The 17,906-nt window shown below is 43.1% G+C and overlaps 1 protein-coding gene across 1 annotated transcript in view; it reads left to right on the plus strand.

The window, feature by feature from the left end:
- The window catches only part of LOC121008516 (TBC1 domain family member 10B-like), a 959,042-nt gene that overhangs the window by 417,476 nt on the left and 523,660 nt on the right, over window positions 1-17,906 (plus strand). The gene's annotated exons all lie outside the window — the stretch shown is intronic.

Raw genomic sequence — 17,906 nt, forward strand, 5'->3', positions numbered from 1 at the left:
TAGGATCCATTCAGAGGAGCTGATGTTATTTCAAACATCATTACTCAATAGCTGAGACAGGGTACACAAACCAGGAGAAAAGTTAAAAGATTTTGTTCTCTTATCTGACCATAAATAAGATGGTATGTTAACTGTCAAGATGGATCCATGATGTCTGGAAAAGTGATTCTAAAGTGTCAAAGAAGAGTCCCTCCTAATTGATTTAAGTTGGGAGAGGTCAAAGTTTAAGTTGTGTAATAAAGCCATATATATGTGTTAATTCTTATAACATTTAAATTTCATATATGATACAACAGTGCCATCAAGTGGTAGATGGACAGAAGTTTCTAAGGAATGCCAATTAAGTGACATCATCCCCATGATTAACATACGTCACACCCACCTTATCTAATTAGAAATCCCTAATCCAAGAGGGGATGGGCATAGATAAGGATTAGAATATCTGATCCAGTTTTGGGAGATCAGGGAATCATCATCATTTCACACGTCAGGAACGTACCACAGTACTTCACAGATCACAGAACATTTTCACCACTTCCAGTCCTAAGAAAAAGCTCCCTACACCCTAAGAAATTCTTCCAGGGACACACCCGAGACTCGCAAAAAGAAACTGACAGATCTAAATCTTGGAAAGCTGGGTCCCTTCTAAAAGCTCTTTATCCCAAAGCCAGGGGTAATGTATAATTTATTTAATTTGCAGTAATTATAAATCGCTCCAATGGGCATATAGTTGAGACCCCATTATTAGTGGGTCAATAGTGTTAAAACAGTTATTTTTGGGGAAATTTTAATGAACGTGCATATCATTGGAATTCCTGTAATATTTCTATCAGAGTGGGATCTCTGATCGGATTTTAGTATCCGTAGTTAGGCCAACGGGCGTATTTATAAGGTGTCTCTTACTGCCATATTCTTTGATTGAGCATAAGGGACTTTCCACAGATTCATTTCTATTGTTTTTTTTTGTTGCATTATAATGTTTTGATAACCAGTATACTAATCGGTAATTTGATAAAGAAAAGAGTAGCATTGTATTGTACTTGGTGTAGTAAATTAAGTGAGCCTGGCGTAAACGGTAGAGCACCATCCTGTGGTCAATTTTGATATTGTCCTTGTATTAATTTGTATGCCATTTTTTACTGTATTTATTTATAATAAATTATATTTTATATAATTAATTGCACCCTGTTTCATTAGCTGCACGAATTGACTTTAGATCTCATCAAAAAAGAACTGCCGTTTATATAGCCGCCAATTAAATTTTTCATTTTTCATAAAAATATGAAATCATAGTTTTATGATTTCATATCTTATATGAAATAAATACTTGAAAGGGAAACCGTGATCAACACCAAGTCACCTACAAATCTCAAGGAGTTGAGATCTTTTTTGGGCATGATGAACTATTCCCGTAAAGTTTATAGATAATTATGCCGAAATTACAAAACCTCTTTTACAGTTGCTGAAGAAAGGAGTGAAATGGAATGGAGCGAGCGTCATGAGCAAGCTGTAAATGAACTCAAAGCCAAGCTTGTCCAGGCCCCATGCCTTGCTATCCAGAAGGTGGAAAACCTTTCTTTGTGGAAACAGGTTTCACTGACAAAAGCGTGAGTGCAGTCCTTTTCCAGAAAAAGGAAAGCCTGAACAAGATCATCACCTATGCCAGCAAATCCTTATCACCGGTTGAGGTAAAATTCAACAGTTGTGAGAAAGCATTACTGTCAACAGTGTGGGCTTTGCAATATTTCAGGAGCTTTATTCAAGGTGAAAAGATCATTGTGGAAACTGCACACCAACCACTACAATATTTGCAAAGTGACAGGATCAAGGATGGAAATCTGTCAAACAGCAGGATAACCGCCTGCACGATGTCCCTAATGGGATGGCCATTAGAGATCAGGTATAAACAAAATAATAAGAACCCAGTTGCTCAAGTATTAGCTGAACTTCATGATTGTTCCAATGCGGAATATAATGGTAAGCCACCAGAAAATGATTTCTTGGAGGAACAATTATCATCCCCATATAAATCTTATGATGAGGAGTACTGCAAATCATTACCATATGTATATGTAGTCAGCTGTTCTTTCCATACAGCTGTAGGACATAAGCGTACACTGGTTGCAGGTGTCGGAATTGCATGGAATAATATATTCCCGGATATGTCCATCGGATACAAAAACGGTCCCAAAAGTAGCCAAGTTGAAGAACTCACCGCTGTGTACAAAGCCGTACAAATGGCTATCGAATATGATGTTAAAGAGTTTTCCTTAATCACAGATTCTGATTATATTCGTAATAGCTTTGTGGAGTATTTTCCTGGATGGAAAAGATCCGACATGATGAGAAGCAATAACAAGCCAGTCAAGCATGGTAAGATGTTTTGTAAAATCGATGAGATGGTTATTACCCATAGTCTTACAATTTACTGGAAAAAGGTAAAGGGTCATTCAAAGTATCCAGGTATGGACAAGGAAGGAAATGATCTAGCAGAGTCCCTCGCTAAACAAGCAGCCATTGACAGAGAAGTTTTGGATGTGGATGATCTCATGGGAATTGTCCAAGTGGATGCAACAAGAAGTCAGGCCCAAAAGGGAACTGAAGCCAATGTGTTGCAATGGAGCCAGGATTTGCCTAGTAAGGATCTCATTGCGAGGCAAAAGGGGCATCCAGTTATTGGTAATTTTTATAAACACATTGAAGATCCACAGAATTGTCCCATAAATACGGAAGACTGCGATAGCAGAGAGGAGTTACAGATTTTGATGACGGGTAAGTCCCAATTCTCGTTACAGGATGGATTGTTGATTAGGACCTCGAAGAATGGTATCACGCAATGGGTAGTACCCGCAACATACCGAGGTTTGATGCTACAACACACCCATGATGCCCAAACAGCTGGTCACCGAGGTGAGAAGTTGACGTACAAGTTGTTAAGGGACTACGCTTATTGGCCACATATGTTGCAATATGTTCGCACATATTGTCAAGAATGTCTAATCTGCCCTCAATTTCAGCCACAGGCACCCACTCATCGGGCACCACTGATGAAAAGGGGGATGTCCATGCCATGGTCAGACATCCAAATTGACTTCATCGGACCAGTAACAACCTCATCAAAAGGCAACAGATACATGTTAACCGTGACTTGCTTGTTCACAAAATGGGTGGAATGTTTGCCTTGTAAAACACGCAGTTCAAGTGTATGTGCATCTCTTTAACCACATATCGTGGAAGTAATTTCACTAGTGAGGTGATGACAAAGATGTGGGAGATACTGGGGGTAAAAAGGAAGCTGCATATAGCTCATCGGCCAGCCTCTAGTGGTGAAGTAGTACGCTACAACCAGTCCATTGTGAACATTCTAAAAAAGTTTGTCAATGAATCCGGTAAGGACTGGGATGTCAAATTGCCTTTGGTTCTTATGGCCATCAAAGCCACCCCAAGCGCAGCAACCAAACCTTCTCCCTTCGAAATGATCACAGGCAGGAAAATGGTGTTACCCCAACATTTGCTATACCGGACGACAGACCACAATTTAATAAATGCTACATCACCTTATCAATATGTGGAAAATCTACGCAAGCACCTTCAGCATGTTTCTGCGTTTGCCCAGAAGAATATAGAGAAAGCAGCAATAAGTGCTAAGACATACAACGATCTGAAGACTACACAGAAGGAGTATCAAATTTCCAATCAGGTTTATCTTTATAACTTAGCTCAGGGTTAGGGTTGAAGGAGAGAAAGTTCTTACCTTCCTGGAAAGGACCTTCGGTCATCACTGACAAGTTGTCACCTGTGGTCTACAAGATAAAAATCCCTAAGGGAGATGAATTTGTAGAAAAATGGGTGCACATTAACCAGTTACGTATTTGACATCCTAGCTCACGACTTCGCGAGATAGGAGGAGTTGGATGAAGAGATTTTACGGTTCCAGCTAAAGACGGAAACCAGTATTGGTATCGTATGAATAAACATGTGTACTAACCATCCTCATGTGTGTTTCCTACTTAACTAAACATCTCTTAACTTACCTCAAACTGAGAACTTGCTCTGTTCAAGAAAAGAACCTATGCCAATCGAAGATACACGATAGCATTAACTCTTTTCTTGCAGGATAAAAAGTGAAAGGTGTATGTATTCATATGTCATACAACTTTATAGGTGCAAGATGCCGACTAAGATTATTGCCATCGTTTATGTCATCCTAATCTTGGGAAAGGAGTTCCACGCCGAGCCAATTGCTGTGCCAGGTCCTTCATCCGGAATCATGCTGCAGGACATTGCGGGATTCATATTGACGAACAAGAGGATTCTATCCCAAAAGATCTACATCAGCCTAGATCCACGCGTCTTCGTCGAAAGACAATTCAACGTGTCCGAGATCATGTCGCCAGAAATCCATGCCTGGTACCAGACGCACATCGGATATTCCCAAGAACGGATTACGCAAATCCTGGAGCAAGCGAGAAAGACCTTGACCAGAGAGCAGTTTTCTACAAACCAAAGCGATTCATTTCTGCAATCATAGCCACCATAATCTTTGGCGTAGTGGGCACTGTTATTGCTACAGGTGTGACATTTGCCAAGTCCATCTCTATCAAGACATTGGAACTCGAAATTGATTCATTGAAAAGGAACCTAAAACATTCATGCGGAGATGGAGAATCAAAACAAACATTTATCGAACTTATATACTGTTTTGCAGGATCTATGGGATGGTTGAGTTTGTTGACCATCCAAGTGGTGCGTTGGATAAGATTCTTCAAAACGACTTTGGCCAAGTTATGGTAAAAGCAAGGGTTACGCATCCAATCCTTAGAGGATTCCATATAAAAAACTGTTTTAAACATTCCAAATACATTCACACTTTATAGAACATTTTTGGAATGAAGGGGGATTTGTTGTGCATTTTCATACGTATACAATATTATCTAATGACATTATAACCAAAATGAATGCTCATTGCCTTTAAGAGGAAATTAACTTGAACCAAAGTTCTGTTATGTGTCTGAGGAAGCCAAGATAAGTTCATGGCAAGTTCAGGTTCTATAAAAATAATTGTAAACATGAACGGACATTGTATTTAAAAGTTATTGCTAAGGATATGGGTTTATCTATGGGGAGTACACCAGCTTCTTCAGACATGTCTGTCTGAAGGGAACAAGGTTGTTTCATGGATAAGCCATGACGTGATAAGAATTCACATCCTTGAGGCATAATTATATTATATATATTTCTGTATGGTATATTTAGTTTACAACATATTTTAACCAATAATTCATATAATGTGTTGTCTATGTGTAACTATGTATCGATTTATATATACAGTTGCAAGAAAAAGTATGTGAACCCTTTGGAATGATATGGATTTCTGCACAAATTGGTCATAAAATGTGATCTGATCTTCATCTAAGTCACAACAATAGACCATCACAGTCTGCTTAAACTAAGAACACACAAATAATTAAATGTTTTTATTGAACACACCATGTAAACATTCACAGTGTAGGTAGAAAAAGTATATGAACCCTTCGATTTAATAACTGGTTGAACCTCCTTTGGCAGCAATAACTTCAACCAAACGTTTCCTGTAGTTGCAGATCAGACATGCACAACGGTCAGGAGTAATTCTTGACCATTCCTCTTTACAGAACATTCTTGTGATGTCTGGTGTGAATCGCTTTCTTGAGGTCATGCCACAGCATCTCAATCGGGTTGAGGTCAGGACTCTGACTGGGCCACTCCAGAAGGCATATTTTCTTCTGTTTAAGCCATTCTGTTGTTGATTTACTTCTATGCTTTGGGTCGTTGTCCTGTTGCAACACCCATCTTCTGTTGAGCTTCAGCTGGTGGACAGATGGCCTTAAGTTCTCCTGCAAAATGTCTTGATAAACTTCGGAATTCATTTATGGTGCCCCCACCACCATACTTCACAGTTGGGATGAGGTTTTGATGTTGGTGTGCTGTGCCTCTTTCTCCACACAGTGTTATGTGTTTCGTCCAAACAACTCAACTTTGGTTTCATCTGTCTACAGAATATTTTGCCAGTACTGCTGTGGAACATCCCGGTGCTCTTGTGCAAACAGTAAACATGCAGCAATGATTTTTTTTGGACAGTAGTGGCTTCCTCTGTGGTATCCTCCCATGAAATCCATTCTTGTTTAGTGTTTTAGGTATCGTAGATTCGCTAACAGCAGGGCCGGACTGGGGAGAAAAACCAGCTCTGGAAAAAGAGCCCCACAGCATCGCAGAATAGAGGGGGGGGGGGGGTCTTTACTATTTGGTGGCATAGAGGGGGGCCTGTACTATATGGGGGCACAGAGGGAGAGACTGTACTATATGGTGGGACAAGAGGAGGGAAATTTTAATAAATGGAGTATGACAGACTTGTATGACTTTGAATGTATCCCCTATCCTCAAGATTGGAGGGACTCCCCCAGCGATCTCCAGAATGGGGCCGTATTTGTCTTGGCAGACAGTGGTGGACCACTCAGCGCTGTTCAGCTATAGCCGGCGATTTGCTTAGCGACCGTCACTGCCAAGACAAATACAACTTGGAAGATAGGGGCAGGGTGAGCTGGGCCCCATTCTGGATGTCCTCCCCCTATGATCAAATACTTATTATCCTCTATCCTGTGGAATGGGAATACGTACGTTTTTAAAACTTGATAACCCCTTTTTTTTTTTATTAATTATGGGCTGCACATATAAAAGAATCACAGTACCCCTTTAATTAGGGTCGTACTATCAATATCATTCCCCCACGGCCACTTACCTTATGAGTTTTTGTTTTTTTCTCGGATTCCTCCTCCAGACCTCCGGCTCCACACTACTTTACTGGCAGGTGGCAGTGGCTTCCCAGCCTGGCTGTGGCTGGCCCTGAGCTGAGGCCTGCCTGAACTGCCTCTCTCTGGTGCTTTCTTGGGGTGCAGCCTGCACCAGCACCACACACCTCCCGTCCACACGGATGGCTGCCTGGGCAATGTGGCCAAGGCCCAATGGATTATGGCACTGGCACTTTACTTGGCAAGTTGGCAGTGAGTACTGGGCACTTCCACTAACAGACAGCAGTCAGTCTCAGACTAGTGACAGTCTCTCTCTGACCTGATGACGTTAGTGACTGTCTGTGTCTGACCTGCTTGCGCCAGGCCTGATGGAGTGAGGGAGTATATTGTGCTGAAGTACTGTGAAGCACCTCCCCAGGCCCCAGATGAAGCCCCGGCGCCGCCTGAACTAAAGATAATACTAACTACGGTATTATTATGTATTGTGTCTGAGACGGATAACATAACTAACTGATATACTGTAGGTAACGTAACCGTATTATCATGCCAGCCAGTGACTCACTCACGTCACGCAGGCCGCAGAAACCAGCAGGGAGCGCTGATGACGGGTGACGTCACGTCATACATCACACACTGTGCGGCGCACTGCGGTCCTGTCCTGACCTGTGCTGCGCCTGCCCCGAGTCCGACCTCCTCAGCCTGCCTGCCTCTGCTAGATCAGACTAGTGAGTCTCTGTGAATTGATATATCACTGATGATCAGGCCGGCGGCCGCCCACCCGTGCAGGTCTGCGGCAGACCTGCACAAGCGGAAGGCGGCCAAGGAGCCTCTCAGTCTCAGTTGTCACCGGCCGGCGGCCGCAACGGCAGTCAGGGCTACCGGCCTACCAGGAATTTTCCCGGTATGCCAGTCCGGCCCTGGCTAACAGGGATGTTAGCATATGCCAAAGACTTTTGTAAGTCTTTAGCTGACACTCTAGGATTCTTCCTCACCTCATTGAGCAGTCTGCGCTGTGCTCTTGCAGTCATCTTTACAGGACGGCCACTCCTAGGGAGAGTAGCAGCAGTGCTGAACTTTCTCCATTTATAATTTGTCTTACCGTGGACTGATAAACAGCAAGGCTTTTGGAGATACTTTTATAACCCTTTCCAGCTTTATGCAAGTCAACAATTCTTAATCGTAGGTCTTCTGAGAGCTCTTTTGTGCAAGGCATCATTCACATCAGGCAATGCTTTTTGTGAAAAGCAAAGCCAGAACTGGTGTGTTTTTTATAGGGCGGGGCAGCTGTAACCAACACCTCCAATCTCATCTAATTGATTGGACTCCAGTTGGCTGACACCTCACTCCAATTAGCTCTTGGAGATGTCATTAGTCTAGGAGTTCACATACTTTTTCCACCTGCACTGTGAATGTTTACATGGTGTGTTTAATGAAAACATGGTAACATTTAATTCTGTGTGTTATTAGTTTAAGCAGACTGTGATTGTCTATTGTTGTGACTTAGATGAAGATCAGATCACATCACATTTTATGACCAATTTGTGCAGAAATCCATGTCATCCCAAAGGGTTCACATACTTTTTCTTGCAACTGTATATAATCGTTAATTTCTAACGATAATTTGTTTTCCCTTAGTCCTAACAGCAGCACAGATGGGGTTAACCACCCCCTGTGGACTGGTAGGACCGGCGGAATGTTTAATGAGCCCAAGCATAACTCAATTTAAACAATTAAGTATCCCCTTAAAAGGAGGGAGTCAACCCCCAGCCCACTGTGTTTATAGCAAGAAAAAAACTAGACTTACTAGGGTGGGATATTTGTGTGCTGCTGTTAGAACTAAGGGAAAACAAATTATCGTTAGAAATTAACGATTCCCTTACGTCCTACCAGCAGCACAGATGGGGAGATAGCAAGAAGAAACCCCTAGGGAGGGCCTTCCTGCCTGGCAGAACTAAGAATAGTCTTCCCAAAGGCCGAAAACTCAGCTAGTCTGGCATCTAGTCTATAATGTGAGATGAATGTCGAATCAGAGCTCCAGGAGGCAGCTTTACAAATCATGTCAAGAGGCAGAAGACTCCTCTTAGCAAAAGTAGCAGCCATAGCTCTAGTAGAGTGGGCCTTTACAAACTCTGGAGGATCCAGAGATTGGGAAACAAAGGCTTCCCTAATAGCCTCCTTAATCCACCGACTGATGGAAGGTTTGGATGCCTTACAGCCTTTAAACTTACCGGCAAACAGGATTAGAAGATTTTTATTTTTTCTGAACTCCATTGATCTATCCATATAGATCCGGAGACATCTCAAGACGTCCAGCGGATGTCTAATAGGTTCCTCGGAGGAGGTGGAAAATGTTGACTGAACCAGGAGGGATATCACCTGGTTGATGTTCTGGAAGAAAGGAACTTTAGGCCTAAAATACGGGAGGAATCTAAGAAGGACCCGGTCATGTAAAAAGATCGTATAGGGCTCATGTGCTGAGAGAGCTTGAAGATCAGAGACTCTCTTGGCCGAAGTCACTGCAAGGAGAAACACAAGCTTCCAAGTGACAAACTTGAAATCCAACTCCAACGGTTCAAAGGGGGAGATGCTAACCCCCTGAGAACTGATAAATCCCATTGAGGAATGGGTCTCAGTACTGTAGGCTTTAATCTTTCAGCTCCTTTAAGTAACTGTTTGATGAGTGGGTCCTGGGAAAAAGGCCTGTTGAGGCAAGCTGAGATGGCTGAAATTTGAACCCTCAAAGTAAAAGGGGCAAGGCCCTTATCAAGGCAGTCTTGCAGGAACTGAAGGATAGCAGAGAGGGGGGGATCTGCAGACGCAACCTCCTTTGAGGTACACCAGGATGAAAATATCCTCATAATACGAGAGTAGGCTCTCTTGGTAGAGTCCGCTCTAGAATGAGACAGCGTTCTCAGGACAGACTCTGAAAGCCCTTCTACTCCGGGAAGGGATTGATGAACCTCCAGGCTGTCAGGTTGAATCTGTGCAGAGGTGAGTGTCCCACGACACCAAGGTCTGCTGCGGGGGGGGGGGAGCCTCCAATATTGTCCTCGACTCATCTGAGTGAGCTGGGTAAACCAGGATCTTTTCGGCCAAAACGGTATGATGGCTATCACAGAGGCCTGATCCAGACGGATTTTCATCAATATCATCGGAATTATGGAAAACTGAGGGAAGATGTAAGCCAGCCTGAACCTCTAGGATATTGACAGAGCGTCTATCGCCAGGGGGTTGTCCTCCCTATAAAGGGAGCAAAATCTCTTCACCTTGGCGTTGAACCCTGTTGCCATGAGATCCACCTCTGGCATCCTCCACTTAAGAACTATCTGCTTGAATATCTCCGGATGTAAAGACCACTCCACTGTTGGAAGACCGCGGCTCAGCCGATCCGCTATCATATTGAGGGAGCCTCGAATGTGGATTGCAGATAAGTGGGAAAGGTTCGACTCTGCCCAATCCAGAATCACCCCGATCTCTGATAGGAGGGGAAGTGATCTTGTGCCTCCCTGCTTTTTGATGTACAGTACCGCAGTCATATTGTCTGACTGGACTTTCACCATTTTGCCCCGGACATGAGAGGCGAAGTGAAGGAGGGCTAGCCGGATTGCTCGAATCTCGCGGAGATTGGATGAGAGGAGTAGCTCCTGAGGAGACCAGGTTCCGTGAACTGGAGTGTCGTCTAGGTGAGCGCCCCAGCCTACTTGGGACATATCTGTTAATATAATCCAGGTTGGCTGGGTCATAAACTTCCCGTCTAAAAGATGGCACCACCATCTGAGGGAATACAGAGTTCGCCAAGACAGGGAGCACAGGGAGCTTAGCCCGGCAGGGCTGCCATCCCATTTCTAGAGGACCTCCGACTGTAGAGGACGGAGGTGCCATAAAGCCCAAGGGACTGCTTCCGCAGACACTGATATGAGCCCCAACATCTTCATGAGAGTCCAGACTGGGACTCACCGGGGAACAAAAAGGAATTCTGCAGTGTTCTGAATCCGGGATCTTCTTTCTGGGGTCAACTGGAGAGACATCCCAGCGGAGTCGATTATGAAGCCTACATATCTTACTGAAGTCGACGGGCTCACGTTCGACTTCTGCCAGTGGACGATCCAACCTAGGCGGAACAGAAAGGAGATTGCTACTTGAAGATGTTGAGATAGGACCGTTAGAGAAGAGGCTTTCAAAAGCCAGTCATCCATATAAGGAATGATGGTCAGTCCTTGAAGTCTCAAAGGCGCCACCACAGAAACCACCACCTTGGTAAAAGTGTGAGGGGCAGAAGAAATGCCAAAGGGAAGGGCAACAAACTAAAGATGCCTGACGACCTTGGAAACTTGGACCACAATCCTGAGATATTTCCTGAAAGCAGCATGGATTGGGATATGCATCCTTGAGGTCCAGGGTTGCCATCACGTCCCCAAAATTGAGGACGTGAACTACTGACCTGACAGTTTCCATACGAAACTTCACCTTCCTTATGAACCGATTGAAATACCTCAGATCGATAATCATCCGGAGATCTCCTGAAGCTTTGGGAACCAGAAAAACTGGTGAATAGATCCCTAGGCCCCGTTCTCCTGCCAGAACCCCCTTGGAGATGTAGTCCTGAATGTAGGACTCCAGGATCGCCTGCCTGGTAGCTTGTAGAAGGTTGGTCTTGACAAACCTGTCTTGAGGAATAGAGGAGAGGTTGATTAGATATCCCTCGGAAATGATATTTAGAACCCAGGGATTCGAGATCTCTCGGATCCACTCTTCCCTAAAGTGGGAGAGACGACCGACAGGTAAATGAGGCAGAGGAATGGGAAAGGTTTCTGGAAGCACGGCAGGAGTAACAGGACTTATCCAAGAGCCTCGAAGAGGCCCGTAGTCAGGAGGTGGATTTTCCATCTTTGGCTCCTCCACGAGAGCACCTCGAACCCCTTAGCTGCTCTCTCCAGTCCCTTCGAGACCTTGCTTGCAGGCCAGACCTACCTCCGCGGTCTTGTCTGGCCCGCCCTCGAAAGGACTGCTGGGGAAGTCTCTTCCCCTTCTTGTCTGAAAGGCCCTCCATGATTTTATCCAGCTCCGAACCGAACAGACGGTTGGGCTCAAATGGGAGGCCACAAACTATATTTCGAGGAATTGTCAGCGACCCAAGGCTTAAGCCATAAAGGCCTACGGGTCGCCGACACCAGGGCCATGGATTTGGCCGCTAGCTTCAACTGTTGCTGTGCGGTATCGCACAAAAAGTCTGTAGCCAGGTTGATAGTCTTGAAAGCAGCCAGTATGTCGTCCCAGGAAACCCTCTGGTCCACGTTGACTTGAATTTGATTCAGGCGAGACTGGAAGAAAGTAGACCTCAGAAGCCGCTATGGCTGTGGAAGCGGAAGCCGCAGCTGCCGTATAACCCAGTCTTAGGGTGCACTCTGCTCTCCTGTCAAGGGGATCATGCACGAAGTCAGCTCCTCCTCATCCGAGGAGGAACCTAAGGAGACCACAGAAGGTCTCTCCCCGGGACAGAGGTCTCCAAAGGGGCCTGGGCAGGCATAGGAAGCCTCTCATCCAGCAGGCCTATGACTCCCTTAATAGAGCCATCCACATAGGTCTTCACCCACTGATACATCTCCTGCATCGTAGGTTCACTAGAGGGCTGAACCCTTGAACAACAGCTGTCACATCTGGAGTACGGACAGCTGTGCTCCAGCAGAGCGCTACAATCGTAGCAGGCTAGATGTTTCCTCTTGGAAGTCACTTTCCTGCCTTCCAAATCCCGCGGAGACGACATCGCTGCGGGGAAAAAAGGGCAAATACGACATTTGTAAATTGCCTATCTGAAAAGAAAGGTAGAAAAAAAAAAAAAGACCGGAGGCAGGTATGAAAAAAGGACCGGAGGAAAAAACACCACAAGTGGAACACCGCCAAGCTCAGGACTCTGGTTGCTTGAAAAGCATGTGCAGCCAGAGACCGAACTGGTGCACACGGCTTCCTTTAATAGGGGAAAGAGAGGGATCAGCCAACCCCCTCCCCCAGAGGAAAAATCTATAGATTTAACTAAAATCACTAAAAAGCAGAGGTCACTGAAAAATCCTCCAACAGGAGGAAAACATGCGAATAAAATGAATAAAATTTGCGTGAGTAAACGCAAAAAAAAAATTGCGTTGAAACGAAATACCCAGAAGTGACGCGATGGAGAAATCCTGCGTCACTTCCGGAAGATGGCGGCGCCCAGGGACCAAAAAACTGGAACGAGGACGCCGCCAACCTACCTAAGCCAGGCGCAACAGCGCGGGGCCTGGCAGCAGATAAGCAGTCGGCCACTAAAGAGGTACATAAGCAAAAGGGGGGCAACCGCGTTACCCAAAAAAATAAGGATCCCCGCACTTTCACAGAGAAAGGGGGGGGGGGGGATCTACCGACTAGTCCATCTGTCCGGGAGGACAGAAAAAAACAGTGGGCTGGGGGTTGACTCCCTCCTTTTAAGGGGATACTAAATTGTTTAAATTGAGTTATTATGCTTGGGCTCATTAAACATTCCGCCGGTCCTACCAGTCCACGGGGGGTGGTTAACCCCATTTGTGCTGCTGGTAGGACGTAAGGGAATAACATGTATGTACCATTTAGAATGTATCCTGTAGGAAATACAGAAGTTTCTATTAATTGGATTTCTGAGAAGAGTTAAAAGTTATTTCCAAAACAATAGTTATTCATGGATGTAGATAAGTAAAATATACAAGTTCCAATGCAGAGTATCAAGGCCGTTATATAACATTTTTATCAAGTTAACATATATTTCAAAAAGATAGGAGAAGACAGTGACTCCAACAAGTCCAGGATATAGGTAATTAAAAGTGTCAGGAAAAGACCTGCCTCAATGATGTATATTAAAAAGGTTAAGGTCATGTGAACGTATTATTAGATATTTAATTTTAATGTTTAAGGTTGTAATGTTCATCTGCAGTGCCACAGTGCCATCTGGAGGCAGATGGACAATATTATATTTTATAATTTGTTCCATAACATATCAGGGGTTAATATGACGTTGTATTATTAGTATGAGAATACACCCACCTTACCTGATTGGAAATCCCCCCTAATCTAAAGGGGATGATTCCTGATAAGGGGGGAATAATTACTCGTGTGCGGAGCAGCAAGGGGAGAGATCCATAGATCTATCCATCCAATCAAGACCAAAATAAAAACTCAAAACGTATATTGTGTTTACTACTCATGATATTAAGATATTTCTCTCGGTATATAGCCAAGAGTCCCCATACTGTGGGAATATATAGTGTTAGGCGCCTCCATAATGCTGATTATTCTCTTAGCAAAGATGCATATTGTTAATGGAAGATCTGACATTATTTGAAAAGAGGACTTAACCCTTGGAAAGTTATTTTTCATAGTCTGATTGAGTCTGTTTGTTAAAAGGTATGACACTGGTTGTCATAAATCACTAAGTTATACTGTGCTGGTGAGATAGGGGTGTGTTAGCACCACCGTGTGGTGTGTTCGGATATTATTTTGTAACTTCATCATCTGTTTTGCAATTGTATTAATTTTATATTCTTTGTTTTATAATAAACGATATATATTTTGCATATACAATTGTCCCTTTGTTTCACTGCTTGCACAAAGCAAATTAAGATACTCGATAAAAAGAACTTACAGGCGTGTTTATGTCCGCCTGAAGGATCATATAATTTTTTTTTATATGAAGATTCTTTTTATATAGAAGATATATGACACTATAGGTCAGATACTGATAGGATGAAGCTGATAAGTGATGTGTCTATAGGTCAGATACTGATAGGATGAAGCTGATGAGTGATGTGTCTATAGGTCAGACACTGATAGGATGAAGCTGATGAGTGATGTGTCTATAGGTCAGACACTGATAGGATGAAGCTAAAGAGTGATGTGTCTATAGGTCAGATACTGATAGGATGAAGCTGATAAGTGATGTGTCTATAGGTCAGATACTGATAGGATGAAGCTGATGAGTGATGTGTCTATAGGTCAGACACTGATAGGATGAAGCTAAAGAGTGATGTGTCTATAGGTCAGATACTGATAGGATGAAGCTGATAAGTGATGTGTCTATAGGTCAGATACTGATAGGATGAAGCTGATAAGTGATATGTCTATAGGTCAGATACTGATAGGATGAAGCTAAAGAGTGATGTGTCTATAGGTCAGATACTGATAGGATGAAGCTGATGAGTGATGTGTCTATAGGTCAGATACTGATAGGATGAAGCTGATGAGTGATGTGTCTATAGGTCAGATACTGATAGGATGAAGCTGATGAGTGATGTGTCTATAGGTCAGATACTGATAGGATGAAGCTGATGAGTGATGTGTCTATAGGTCAGATACTGATAGGATGAAGCTGATGAGTGATGTGTCTATAGGTCAGATACTGATAGGATGAAGCTAAAGAGTGATGTGTCTATAGGTCAGATACTGATAGGATGAAGCTGATAAGTGATGTGTCTATAGGTCAGATACTGATAGGATGAAGCTGATAAGTGATGTGTCTATAGGTCAGATACTGATAGGATGAAGCTGATGTCTATAGGTCAGATACTGATAGGATGAAGCTGATAAGTGATGTGTCTATAGGTCAGATACTGATAGGATGAAGCTGATGAGTGATGTGTCTATAGGTCAGATACTGATAGGATGAAGCTGATAAGTGATATGTCTATAGGTCAGATACTGATAGGATGAAGCTGATAAGTGATATGTCTATAGGTCAGATACTGATAGGATGAAGCTGATGAGTGATATGTCTATAGGTCAGATACTGATAGGATGAAGCTGATAAGTGATGTCTATAGGTCAGATACTGATAGGATGAAGCTGATAAGTGATGTCTATAGGTCAGATACTGATAGGATGAAGCTGATAAGTGATGTCTATAGGTCAGATACTGATAGGATGAAGCTAAAGAGTGATGTGTCTATAGGTCAGATACTGATAGGATGAAGCTGATGAGTGATGTGTCTATAGGTCAGATACTGATAGGATGAAGCTGATAAGTGATGTGTCTATAGGTCAGATACTGATAGGATGAAGCTGATAAGTGATGTGTCTATAGGTCAGATACTGATAGGATGAAGCTGATGAGTGATGTGTCTATAGGTCAGATACTGATAGGAGGAAGCTGATGAGTGATGTGTCTATAGGTCAGACACTGATAGGATGAAGCTGATGAGTGATGTGTCTATAGGTCAGATACTGATAGGATGAAGCTGATAAGTGATGTGTCTATAGGTCAGACACTGATAGGATGAAACTGATGAGTGATGTGTCTATAGGTCAGACACTGATAGGATGAAGCTAAAGAGTGATGTGTCTATAGGTCAGATACTGATAGGATGAAGCTGATAAGTGATGTGTCTATAGGTCAGACACTGATAGGATGAAGCTGATGAGTGATGTGTCTATAGGTCAGATACTGATAGGATGAAGCTGATGAGTGATGTGTCTATAGGTCAGACACTGATAGGATGAAGCTGATGAGTGATGTGTCTATAGGTCAGATACTGATAGGATGAAGCTGATGAGTGATGTGTCTATAGGTCAGATACTGATAGGATGAAGCTGATGAGTGATGTGTCTATAGGTTAGAACGTGATAGGATGAAGCTGATGAGTGATGTGTCTATAGGTCAGATACTGATAGGATGAAGCTGATGAGTGATGTGTCTATAGGTCAGATACTGATAGGATGAAGCTGATGAGTGATGTGTCTATAGGTCAGATACTGATAGGATGAAGCTGATAAGTGATGTGTCTATAGGTCAGATACTGATAGGATGGAGCTGAGTGATGTGTCTATAGGTCAGACACTGAGGATGAAGCTGATAAGTGATGTCTATAGGTCAGATACTGATAGGATGAAGCTGATAAGTGATGTGTCTATAGGTCAGATACTGATAGGATGAAGCTGATAAGTGATGTGTCTATAGGTCAGATACTGATAGGATGAAGCTGATAAGGGATGTGTCTATAGGTCAGATACTGATAGGATGAAGCTGATAAGGGATGTGTCTATAGGTCAGATACTGATAGGATGAAGCTGATAAGTGATGTGTCTATAGGTCAGATACTGATAGGATGAAGCTGATGAGTGATGTGTCTATAGGTCAGATACTGATAGGATGAAGCTGATGAGTGATGTGTCTATAGGTCAGATACTGATAGGATGAAGCTGATGAGTGATGTGTCTATAGGTCAGATACTGATAGGATGAAGCTGATGAGTGATGTGTCTATAGGTCAGACACTGATAGGATTAAGCTGATAAGTGATGTGTCTATAGGTCAGATACTGATAGGATGAAGCTGATAAGTGATTTGTCTATAGGTCAGATACTGATAGGATGAAGCTGATAAGTGATGTGTCTATAGGTCAGACACTGATAGGATGAAGCTGATGAGTGATGTGTCTATAGGTCAGATACTGATAGGATGAAGCTGATAAGTGATTTGTCTATAGGTCAGATACTGATAGGATGAAGCTGATGAGTGATGTGTCTATAGGTCAGACACTGATAGGATTAAGCTGATAAGTGATGTGTCTATAGGTCAGATACTGATAGGATGAAGCTGATAAGTGATTTGTCTATAGGTCAGACACTGATAGGATGAAGCTGATAAGTGATGTATCTATAGGTCAGATACTGATAGGATGAAGCTGATGAGTGATGTGTCTATAGGTCAGACACTGATAGGATGAAGCTGATGAGTGATGTGTCTATAGGTCAGATACTGATAGGATGAAGCTGATAAGTAATGTGTCTATAGGTCAGATACTGATAGGATGAAGCTGATGAGTGATGTGTCTATAGGTCAGATACTGATAGGATGAAGCTGATGAGTGATGTGTCTATAGGTCAGATACTGATAGGATGAAGCTGATGAGTGATGTGTCTATAGGTCAGACACTGATAGGATGAAGGTGATAAGTGATGTGTCAATAGATCAGATTCTGTAGTACTTTCGAGAACTGCATTAATATACTCTGTAGTCTCTAGCTTTACTGAAAAACACTTATTACAGACACTAGAGAGAAGAATAGATTTTTTGAGGGACTGGTGACATCTGCCATTTAGTTCTCAGGCTGCAGAAGCGCAC

The sequence above is a fragment of the Bufo bufo genome, chromosome 7 (assembly GCF_905171765.1).
Source record: "Bufo bufo chromosome 7, aBufBuf1.1, whole genome shotgun sequence".
Lineage (NCBI taxonomy): Eukaryota > Metazoa > Chordata > Amphibia > Anura > Bufonidae > Bufo > Bufo bufo.